This window comes from Camellia sinensis, chromosome 1 (assembly GCF_055761805.1).
Source record: "Camellia sinensis isolate YWXY chromosome 1, ASM5576180v1, whole genome shotgun sequence".
In the NCBI taxonomy this organism is placed as follows: Eukaryota; Viridiplantae; Streptophyta; class Magnoliopsida; order Ericales; family Theaceae; genus Camellia; species Camellia sinensis.
The window spans coordinates 110,014,082-110,026,611 of NC_138961.1; the positions used below are offsets into that span (position 1 = coordinate 110,014,082).

Below are 12,530 nucleotides of genomic sequence, written 5' to 3' on the forward strand. Positions count from 1 at the left end.
TAAAGATTTGGAGGCACTATTTGTATGGGGAGAAATTTGAGATATTCTCTGATCACAAAAGTCTGAAGTATCTGTTTACACATAAAGACTTAAATTTGAGGTAGAGGAGGTGGATAGAATTCATAGAGAACTATGATTTTGAATTGCATTATCATCATGGGAAGGCCAATGTTGTGGCCGATGCCTTGAGTAAGAAATCTATTAGCAACATAGCTTGTATTTCCATCCGAGAATAGGAGATGTTGGGTACTCTTAATGAGTTTGACTTGCACCTGGGCGAGTTTGTTGAGTCTGCAGTCTTGTTTTTAGTAATTGCACAACCTACACTTGTGAACCGAGTGTTAGAAACGCAGAGGGGTGATCTTGAGGTAGAAACCATCAAGGAGAAGATCTCCAGTAGAAAGGTAGAAAGAGGCTTGATTGTATATCCTGACCAGAGTGTGAGATACCGGGATCGTTTGTTCGTGCTGGAGTCTTACTGAGAGGAAGTACTCCGAGAGTTTCATCATTCACGCCTTGCGGTGCATTCGGGAGGCACAAAGATGTATCATGATTTGAGTCGCCAGTTTTGGTGGAGATATATGAAGAAGGATGTAGTCGTGTTTGTATCAAAGTGCCTTACTTGTCAGCAAGTGAAGGCCGAGCATCGGGGGCCAGCGGGTCTATTGTAACCCTTGTTTATAGCCGAGTGGAAGTGAGAGCATGTCATGATGGATTTTGTTGTGGGTTTTTCGAGGACTCAACGGGGTAGTGATGTCATTTGGGTGGTAGTTAACTGGTCAACCAAGTCCGCACAATTCATAACTATGCGTGTAGGCGATTTAGTAGACTATCTTGCCGACCTGTACATTAGGGACATAGTGAGGTTGCACGGAGTCCCTGTGACAATTGTTTCGGATAGAGATCCGCGTTTCACAGGCCGATTATGGTAGAGTTTGTAGAGTGCCTTGGGCACTAGATTGACCTTTAGTACTACATATCATCCTCAGTCTGACGGGCAATCTGAGCGTACCATTTAGATCCTTGAGGATATGCTCCGAGGTTGTATGCTTGATTTCAAGGGTTCGTGAAAGAGGCACTTGTCATTAGTGGAGTTTGCCTATAATAACAGCTTTCAATCGAGTATTGGCATGGCACCGCTTGAGGCCTTGTATGGCCGACCGTGTATATCCCTGGTATGTTGGGCTGAGGTGGGTGATGCACCTTTGTTAGGCCCAAACTTGGTGAGAGAAACGACGGAGAAAGTGGCACTTATCCGTAAGAGGTTGGTTACGGTTCAAAGTCGCCAAAAAAGTTATGCCGACTATAGGATGAGACCTTTATCTTTTGAGGTGGGAAATTATGTCTTTCTGAAGATATCACCTAAACGAGGTTTGATGAGATTTGGAAATAGTAGGAAGTTATCTCCTCGATTTATTGGCCCTTTTGAGATCCTTGATCGGATTGAGGAGGTTGCTTGCTGTTTGGTGTTACCGCCACAGCTTTCCGGGGTTCATGACGTGTTTTATATTAGTATGCTTCAGAAGTATGAGCCGGATCCATCGCATGTATTGGATTAGACCGACTTGGAGATAGATGAGGATGCCTCGTATGAGGAGAGACCAATGACAGTCTTGGATAGACGGGATCACGTCTTGCAAGCCAAGACAATCTCCTTAGTAAAAGTGTTGTGGAAACATCATGGAGTTAAGGAAGCAACTTGGGAACGTGAATTGGAAGTCTGAGAGAAATATCTGGACTTGTTTGTTGATGCCTAAACATGCACTGAGATTTTGATTATGGTAATGAAAAATATAAGCATTGTATATGTTTTAGATTATGTGAACATTGTATATATTATGGGTATTTTGGAAATATGTATTCAATATAAACATTGCTTATGTTTGAGGATATGGAGTATCATATGTATTGTATCACTTTTGGAAGCATTGTATATGCTATGTTTAAAATAAATAAATAAATAAATAAATAAATGTGAAAACTTGCATCTTGTTTTAAACATTGCAAATGTTTGGAATTTGTAAAATGTACTTCCAATGTGGGGCTTGTGTATCGAGTCAATGGGAATGGATGACTGGAGAATGAGTCATGGTGATGAACTTGTAAGAATAAACCTGGTTGTGAATGGTTTAGTTGTGATTTTGAACTTGATTTGTAATTTCGGGGACGAAATTCCTTAAGGGGGAAAGGTTATAGGGATTCCAGTTTTGACCCATCACTTATTGTATTCCGGACTTGGGTTGGTATGGTTTAGAATGGTTATCCATATCTTGTTTCAGTTGTCTCCCCTCTATCTTGCTTATGGGGTTGTATTTGTGCATTTGGAACAGGTTGGTTGGTTGCTTTTCCAAGCCTGTGATGCCCAGATTTTGGCTCTTCTGCTCGAGCGGGTATTCTTGCGCTTGAGCGGGCTTCACAACTTTTACTCCTCCGCTTGAACGGCCACTCTTGCACTCGAGCGAGATCTGTTAACTCTCAGTATTTTCTTTTGCAGGTCTACAAATACTGGGAGAGTGCATCGGACGCTCGAGCGTCTAGTCCTAAGCTTGAGCGGGGTCCTTCGTCTGCAAAACTTCTAGAAATGTGTATTTCATGCTCGAGCGTAACTTTCCACACTCAAGCGGGCCTTTATGTCTGACGCTCGAGCATCATTTTTCACATTCGAGCAGACTACGTGTATAACAGTTCGTGAAGATGACATCTTGAATCACTTTTTATTCTCTCTCTCTCTCTCTCAAACTTCCCAAAAAACCTAGATCCACACATTCTCTCTCTAAAACTCACATTCTCTCTAAGATTTCATCTAGATCCGTTGGGATTTCCACCCTAGCGTCTTTGAGAAAAAGCTAGAGCACCTCAACATCTACATTTTGATCCGAATAGAAGTGGGTTTCGGTGTTCTTGGAGTTTCTCTCTTGTTTAGCTCATCTTTTTCCTTTGAGATAGGGATTTTTCTACACTCTCATATGATTTTTAGATTAATTATTTGTTATTGTGTTAACAATGGTGAGATTTGAGAATAGTTTGACCAAACCTAGGGTTTGGGGGTGAAATGTAAAATAGGGGTTTTTGGTAAATATGAAATAAATGAGTTTTGGGACTGAAAATATGTTCGTGTTGTGTCAAAATGGTGACTTTTGGTACTTGGATTGGGTACTTGGAAAAAGGGGGTTTTTTCCCTAATTGAATCAAATTGTTAATTTGTATAAATGATTGAAATTGGCATTGAAAATGTAAAATTGGATGATCTTTGATATAAATTGTGAAATTGAACATGTATTACTTCACACCTTTGGAAGTTTGGAATAAACTATCTATTTGAGATCGAATATCTGTTTAGATATAACTGTATTGGACTATCAGTGGAGGATAGCTTTGATTGTTGTAGAAATTGCATGTGGATTAGGTGAATTGAAACTAATCTTTTGATGGTTGTCATCGAATATGGCCATGTTTAAATACATTGTATATGTATGTTTGTTTGGGAGGAGAAAGGGGATGTACTCCACGTGTGACTATATGTTTAAATACATTATATATGTATGTTTGTTTGGGAGGAGAAAGGGGATGGACTCCATTATAATTAAGTTGGTCGGAGTGTCCTGGGTGAGAGTCCCGAAATTATACATGGGTGCCTAGCCGCGGACGAAATATCTGCAAAATGGCAATTGTAATGCTTACATAGCCTACCTTTACATGGGTCTCGTTTGACGGTTGCCCGCGAACGAAATATCCGTAAAATGGAAGTTTTGAAGTGTTTTATGCATATGTGTTGTATGATTTGAAAATTATTGAGTTGTAGCCTCAGTTCGGTTGTTGAGAAATAACGAAATTGACTCATGAATTGAGACAGATAAGTGAACGGAATATGAATTGAAAGTAAATGGATTAAGACATCGAATTGATATATTATGAGTATATAAAGTTGTGAAAAGTTTTACTACAAGCATTGTTTATGCACTTTGTACTTATATCTCTGCTAAACTTCATATATTGTGTTAGATGATTCCTACTGGGTTGTGGTTCACCCTATTTGGGAAAAACATTTTCAGGTAATGATGGAATGCCTCCACCAAGGCAATAGCATTGGAAAGATTTTCTGGAGCAAGTGCTTTTTATTTTGATTATATATTTTTGTAAAGCCAAGGGCTTAAGATGTAATGAGCGAAGCTCACTTTTGTTGTAACTAAGTCAAGGTTTGGAAAAGTGTAAGCCAATAGGACATTTATTTATATTAAACTTTCTTATTTACTCTTATTTATGTTACTAATTATGTATGCTTTGGATCATATTTATTGTGTATTTTGAGGGCGTTACAGAAAAACATCCAAACAAACAACCATGAGAGAAAAATCCCATGAGATCTAGCAAGATTAAAACTTGTTAACAAAGATCAAGTAACTTCAGCGAAATAAGAACGTTTAGAGACAGATAATGAATTGAATTGAGAAAGCAAGATGGATTAACCAAATTTAAATCCTAAAAGAAGCGTAACTTTTGGTTTTTATTTATTTATTTATTTATTTATTCCAAAACCAGTTTACAACTTTAGGTTTAGAGTCTTGAGATCAATCAAGACACAAATAGCAAGAATAGGAGCATAATGCATTGCAATCCAAAACCCTTAACACTGTTAATAAGATAGCAATTAAAAGTAGTGATTTTGAAAGGAAGATTAGTTAGTACAAGATAGATCACAAAATTTCAACTAAAACCAAAGCATAAAAACAAATCAGTAGACAAAAGAGAAAAGTCATCCTCACCTTACTGAGAGAGAATTAGCTTTGCCTTGTGCTGCTTGCTTGTATGCTCTCTCTCTCTCTCTCTTTCTCTCTCTCTCTCTTACTTACCCCTCGTGTTCATATATATATAGGCACATCTCTCCTCTCCTCTTACAACCCCACTCTCTCTTACTTACTTACCCCTCCTGTTCATACTCTCCTCTTACAATCCCACACTGAGAGAGAGAGAGAGAGAGAGAGAAACAAAAGGCCCTCTCTCTGTGAGTCGAATATTAGGCTAGATTCATTCTAAACGGGTCTTGCCTTTGGTTTTGGTCTTGGTATTGATGAGGATGATTTATACAAACAATCGATGGCTCATGTGTGTTTTTGGCTAGTCAGATTGAAGCTGAACCATTGGATGTTCCCCTTCTCCTCCCTTGGGGTACCATTTGGGATCGGTGGTCGATTACGACTCGCAGGTAGCCTGGCCCTTCCTGTCCTCGAACTGGTAAAACAAATTAATTAATAACTAATTAGTATTTGTAAAACACATTAATTATTAATTAATTACTAATTGTTATTTTTTACATATTTTTTTCTTAAAATTTTAAAATATTAACTTCAAAAAGTCATGAATTGAATTCAATGTATAAATTAAGAGCAAATTGCGACAATAATCCTTGTAATTTGATTTTTGTGTCGTTTTGATCTCCATAATTTTAATTTGTTTGATTTTGATCCTGAATTTATAATTTTATTTTAATTTAGTCCAATTGATTATAACTCTTAATATTTTTTTTTGAAAAATATGCATATAAGTGCATCCATCATATTTTTTGAGTAAAATTATAAATTTACTAAATTTAGTAAATTAAACTCAACTAATTCAATGATTATTTTCCATAAAAAACAATAACAGCATTATCAATCGGACCAAAATGACACAAATTTTAAAATTAAAGGTCAAAATTGAGCCAATTGAAAATGGATGGACTAAAATGATAGGCAAAATATAAGGACCACCAATGTAATTTTCTCATAAATTAATCACATCAAATTAAAGATTTTTTTTATAAATTTTTTTTAAATATATATTATGTACAAATTATGTGTAATATCAAATATTTACTTTTGTAAACATTCTTAATATATGCCCTAAACACACATGTTTACAAGATCCTTAATTTAAAATATCATATGATAATATTTTAAAATTACCAAGTAACGTCTTCAATCTCATAAGTACTTTGAATATTTTGACCACCAAAACAAAGCACTCAAAAATGTCAAAACAACATAAGTACTTTGAATATTTTGACCACCAAAGCAAAGCACTCAAAAATGTCAAAACAACAATGTGTGAATTTGTAGATTTTTTTTGTTTTTAAATTTGTAGATTTTAAGTGTATTAATTAATGTTAATTCTATTATTTTGTGTTTTAAAATAAGAAAATATTGTTTGGCAAATGCAAGTCGTGATTATGGTCGAGTGTTACTATCAGGATTTTTTTTCTAATCCATGTGTCTATTTGATATGTAATAGTATTTTTTAGGTAGGGAAGTGGGTTGGTGAGATATTTGTTTTTGATTATTGTAATAATAAAAAAATTATTACCTTCTTGGTAGATTTTGATATAAACAAATTTACTGACAAAGATGGTTGTAGCATAGTACTTCCTACATTGACATCAAAAAAATATTTTAAATGATTTGAAACAATGTCATTTTTATGTCAAAATATGAGAATTTGTACTAACCATTTGCCTCATAATTGTCATTGCTTTTAGAACCCTTATGCTTCTGGAGGAAGAGGAGCACCAATAAAAGGTCAATGGAACTAAAAGTCTCCTTTGAAGTAACTATAAAAAGAATAAATAATAGGACTACTTACTGCTAACAAGTCATCCAAACCTTCCATCAATGGTGGTTTTATAACCTCTCTGTCATCTGTAAAAGTAAAACAAGAAAATCACATCAACTTAAGTCAAATATCAAAGTAACAATGTACTGGAAGTGTTAAAGCATGAACCCTGAACTCAACAAGAGACAAGCCTCATCTACAAGAGTATATCCAAAAATCAAACACTAATCAGATGAATAAAAAACCTAAGCTTATACATCAAAAGTAAAAAGAGAAGTTATCTAGTAGCATATGCTGCTCAAATACTAAATACCACTTGCATACTAAATCTAATTACCCGTCACTTTAAGGAGATCTTTGTTTAATTCATGTCCTATCTATGCTAGAGACACCAACTGTCATTGTAACAATAAAACAAATGTCATATCTCTACCAATTTGTTAACAAAAACACAAGAAATAGCTCACAAAGTACAACCTGAATCGTAGTAATGAACTCCTTAAAGCCTAGAAATCCTTGTCGTTTGGAGTCTGCGATTGCCCAAACCTTTAAAAACAAAAAAAAAAAAACATATTTATAAAGAGAGAAACTAAAACAAAAGGCAAGTGTAAACACTTAAGAACTAACTGATTAGAAAAATAGCAAAAACAAAATAAACTATCACATGATTGAATTAGCCTATTAGATTGACACATGCATATGCTCTCACAAACAAAACTAGTCTTATAATTTGAGAGCCACATTGTTTATTCTGTTAACTTGTGAAAAACTTGCAATATTGTTTCTCATAAAATATATCAATCAAAAACATTATGATCATCATTATAAAGGAAATTAAAAAATCCCACCAATAAATGAGTCAACTTCCAATGAAAGGTATTCAAAAATCAAAATTGTCAAAAATCAAAATTGTTCCTCATTTGTAATTTTGAAAACTAAAATCAAATTTCAAAGTGTAATTATACAACTACGGGGTAAGAGTAACAATCATTTAAATATTACATATTCATATATTTGCTAATAGATGAGGTCACACTGGATGTATGTATGAATCTGTTTCTTAATAAAAATATTTTGGACACATTTTAGTGTTTTATGGGAGGGAGGAACTAGAAAGACTTTGAATAACTATTCGTGATAAAAAAAAATTATAGGGTATTATTACCCTTCCCTGCATCAGTTTTATCATTATTTTCATTATTATGTCCAGTGAGGAAGAAAAGATCACATCAACTAGAAGATTTTGATTTTAAGCCACATGAATGCAATTGCAAAAGGTTGTAGATTCTTATAGTTAATATTTAAAAAATTGAGGTTGAGTTTTCTTCAACCACAGGAAAGAATGATGTAGTTCAGTGAATCAATATAGAAACAAAGCAACAAAACACAACAATTTTAGACAAATCTAAGTGTTTCGATTTCCTCCAAACCAATGTTTGATCAAATATGAAATTGCTATTTCATTTCTCTCTCTAAAAGTACGAATTAGTTACCTGGTGAATGAGAGAGGAGAGATCTGGATTTGTGTAATTTAAACTACAGATCAGTTAAGAAAATAATCATAAATTACAAAACGATTTATGGAGAAAATAATCAGTTAAGAAAATAATCAGACAAATAAAAAATTGTATACGATTGATTTATATATGTAAAGAAACAAAGTGTAAAGAGAGAGACGATGAATCGAACTCACAAAGAAATCGAAATCGAACGACCTCTCCATAGAAGAAATTTGTCGTCGAAGATGCCAAGGCCAACGGCGGCAGCGGCGGATTTATGGAGGGGAATCAAACTCCAAATGCCAAAGATGCGTTCATGTTTCTGAATCGGAGGAACAGTGGTTGGTGGTGGCACTCGTGTGTTTGTGTGAGACGCCGATGGGGAGAGAGAGAGGGGAGGGGGGTATGAGAATGATGCATGTGTGCTACCATAGAAACTTTCCAAGTGCTTTGTTCAATCCTTTGCCTAAAAAATAAAAATAAATAAAAATTGAAGGAAAAAATTGTAGATAAAAAGATTTCAAGTATGAGTTTATAAATTATTTTTGTATTAAAAAAATGTAGATTATAAATAGAATATCTAGTTTATTGGGGGAAAAAATAAAAAAAACTGTCATATTTACTAGAAATTTATAAATATCTAAGAACATGTAGAATTTTTTTATTATTATTTATTATTAAAATATAATTTGGTGAAAAAAACATCTTGAATTTATAAATATCTAAGAACACCTAGAATTTTGTTTTTATTATTTATAATTAAAATATAATTTCTCTAGAGAATGAGAGGGTTTGGGACAAAAACAAGTATGGATCTAAAATGAGAGAGAGTATGGCGTAAGTTTTAGATTGACACATGCATATGCTCTCTAGAGAATCAGTTTTCTTTTTTTTGTAAGTTGTGAAAACATATATTTTTTACGGCATACTTTTGCATGCCATAAATATATGAATTAACAACTTACATGGTATGCATGCTGTTATTGACAAAACATTAACGGCTTACAAAAAAAAAAATGTCGTAGAATGTACTAAGTACGACATGCATTTAATGCGAGTAAATATGATGCCGTAAATAGTTAGTTTTGTTGTAGTGGTGTTTGGGTGTGCAAGGTGCATACCGTATGTATTTGCATAAATTTTCATGAATATATATAAGTTAGCTCACAAAATCGCATCCCTACCATAGGTTTATTATTAGCTAATGATACTAGTGTTGTGAATAACGTAATATCACCGTTGCATTGAATTTTTATTTTTACTCCACAAAGATATGAGCCATAACATTCTGATTCATTTGCCTTTCATAAACTATTGTTGTTAAAATCATGATTTGGATCTTAAAATCTCATGATTCAATGATTTAAGTTAGGCCAAACAATCTTGGATTGCACATTAGAATCTTAAATTTTGCAGTATCTTAAAGTAATTATAATCTTAGTCATAAATCATACTACGATCATGTTCCTATTATTTTTTTATTATATATGTATATATTTATTTAAATTTTTGACTATAAACTCTTTCTCCAAACATTTTCTCTAATTTATATTAACATAAAATATATTATATCAAATTTATCTTTTTTCTTTAATATTTTTCAAATTATTTAACATACATTATCATTATTGTTAATTTTTTATTTACTTTACATTGAAAATAAAATCTTATGATCCTCGATTCGTTTTACGGGCAATTTTTAAGTGTCTAAGTGCATACCATATGCACTTGCATATTCTAAAAAATATACATAAATTACCTCACAAAATCATGTAAGTTTTCACAAACATACTTAAGTTAATCCATAAATAATTGAGAAATCATAACTTACATATATTTGTGAGAACCCTGTAACTATGTTGCCACATTTACATAGGAAACCAAATAACAAACAATTATTAGATAGTGATGCTATATCACTAATATCACTGCTATATTACCACAAAAAAACAAAAAAATCTTAAATTTGTGAGGGAATGAAGCCACACCTTTGATTTATTTATTTATTTATTTAATTTTTTTTTTGTTTTTTTGTTGAGAGGCAATAAATTAAAAGAAAAACAGAGTACAAGAACAAAAAAATAAAAAAGGGAATTTGGTGATAGACCCCTCACTGTCTAATTTGTCTTTTAAAAGGACAAAAAATTATCTAGATCCTTTCAAAATCCCCTAATATTTTAAACTTTGTTTATTTTACTATACTACCCTCACATATATATATATATATATATAACTCTCCAGTAAAGCCATCTTCACAATGTATTTTAGAGTAAAATTTACTCTGAATTAGAGTAAAATTTATTATGATTCAAAGTAAAATTTTATATCGTTAAGCAAATCAACATGTTTTTAACCAGAGTAAAATTTTACTGTTACAAAAAATAAAATGCATACTAAATGAATAAACCAAAGTCAAATTTTACTTTTAGATCTATGAACAAATAAACAAAAAAAGAAAAAAAAGAAGCCAATTGATATGCATTTTTGTTCACTCTCTATACGTTCCAAACCCAATCACACCAATGTTCTCCATCTCAAACAGATCAAAGCTTGCATAGCTCATATAATCATTCATCATGCATTGAACCCCATTGCTAGGCATAATAGAGCTCTCATGTTCCTTCACTTCACCATCTCCACTCCTAAAATCATAGGCAAAGGTTTGAACATATTAATATATATGTATATAAGGAGAGAGAAAGTAAGACTTTTGAGTTTGAACAGAAGAGTAAGATTAAGATCTCAAGTCTAACGTGAGGTGGAGATCTCAAATCTGACGCAATCTGAGGAAAGAGACGACAGCGGAGGAGGGGAGACGATGGAGTTGGAAAGAGAGACCGATTGAGATGAACAAGAGATGAGAGAGAGAGAGAGAGAGAGAGAAAAAAAAAAGAGCGGAGATATGAGATCTGAGCACCACAGTGGTGAGATCATCGTGATCGAATTGAAGATCTAGATGAGGGTATAATAGTCAGATAAAATATTTAAATAATAAATTTTGTCCTTTATACAAGACTTTATAATTATGAGGGGGTTTTAAAAGGATAATTTATTTTTTTTTAACAAGAAAATGAAGATAAGATGGGTTTATGGCCAAATTTCCCTAAAAAAATGGACTCCGTATAACCTGACCTCTTTAGTTTTTGCCTCATCTCCTCCGTCGCCTCTATCATGATCTCGACATGTGCTACGGCTTCAACAAGCCGGTCACATTCCCTAATCATATTGCCGAAAACTAAAAATCTATGTAGGAAACAAAGGGAATATCACAAAACTCCCTATTCCTAACATAAAAAGTCTAGATCTACATTCTAGAAGTGTAAATCTACATTTTAAAAGTGTGAAAAAGGTTGTTGGATCATCATCGAAACTTGGCCAGGAATCACCTAAAGACTGAAGCTCTCGTCCCTCTCTCTCTAGAACTCAATCTTTCATTGTTGATACGTGGTTTTTAGACTATTTTTTATTTTATAAACAAATTGGCGATTAAAATCCCGATGCAACTGCCATTAAAATAGGAAGTTATGCAGGAAGCAAACTTTTTTCTACACAATTTTTGTAGGTAGTGTTTAATTCATTGGAATGAAATGATCATTCTATTAAAATGTTTATTCTCATGCTTAATTGATTAAAAAAATAATAAAAAATATATTACAATTGTAATCAACAGTTATCAAATTGAATGATCATTCAATAGTAGAGTTTAAAGAATGATCATTATATTCCATTGAATTTCATTCTATCTCATTCCCATAAATCAAATAGAACATATCAGATGTGTCAAAATTACCTCCCATTGTGACAAAAGAGTGATTCCATAGTTGTGAGACTTGTACCATACAAGTCGGGACTACATTGTTAGGGTGAGTTTGGTTACTTTGTCCATAAATTCTTATATCTCTAAACCTCTCTTATCATGTTGTATAGTTAAGAGAGAGGTGTGAAAAAAGGGACATAAACATTGGGACAAGGACTTAACTTATGACTACGCTATTAAAGTTGACAGAGTTTGGTTCCTTTATCTCAAAATGCTCATGTCCCTATGTTTGAAACCTCTCTTATCATGTTGTATGACTGAAAAGAAAGGCACATATATTGGTACGGAAACTATTGTGCTGAGGTTTGATATGACCTATTCCTATGAAAATGAAAAGCAAAGCAAAATGAAGAGGATTAACACACAGTTCAACAAATTCAAGGCGCAACTTAAGCTATAGTTGCAGCCTCAGCTCAGGTTACAGCTCAAGGTCTTAGGCTTAGGTTTAGGCTTAGCTATTTTGTTGCATGGTACAAAATAGCTTAAACAAAATATCTTAGACCACTATTTGTTTTTAACTTAAGTGGGCCAAAATCAGTTAACAGTCATGAGAAGGCCTAGGGAACACCGCGAACACCTCAACAGGAACCGATGTAAGTTGTGGAAACTTATAGAACTAGCACGGGACT

At 33.3% G+C, this 12,530-nt stretch overlaps 1 protein-coding gene across 25 annotated transcripts in view; it reads right to left on the bottom strand.

The window, feature by feature from the left end:
* Window positions 1-4,471: 4,471 nt before the first annotated feature.
* The window catches only part of LOC114284770 (alanine--glyoxylate aminotransferase 2 homolog 3, mitochondrial-like), a 150,239-nt gene continuing 142,180 nt past the window's right edge, over window positions 4,472-12,530 (bottom strand). For 10 of the 25 annotated variants that reach the window (XM_082881897.1, XM_082881885.1, XM_082881888.1 and 7 more), the window contains 7 exons: window positions 8,279-8,550; window positions 8,079-8,121; window positions 7,063-7,131; window positions 6,616-6,671; window positions 6,482-6,524; window positions 6,340-6,401; window positions 4,472-5,229 (listed from right to left, as the gene is read on the bottom strand). The gene's annotated coding sequence lies outside the window, so the exon portion shown is untranslated. Of the gene's footprint in view, window positions 5,230-6,339; window positions 6,402-6,481; window positions 6,525-6,615; window positions 6,672-6,922; window positions 6,981-7,062; window positions 7,132-8,078; window positions 8,122-8,278; window positions 8,551-12,530 lie in introns of all 25 variants that reach the window. The other 15 variants (XM_082881938.1, XM_082881914.1, XM_082881842.1 and 12 more) reach the window with 9 other exon arrangements.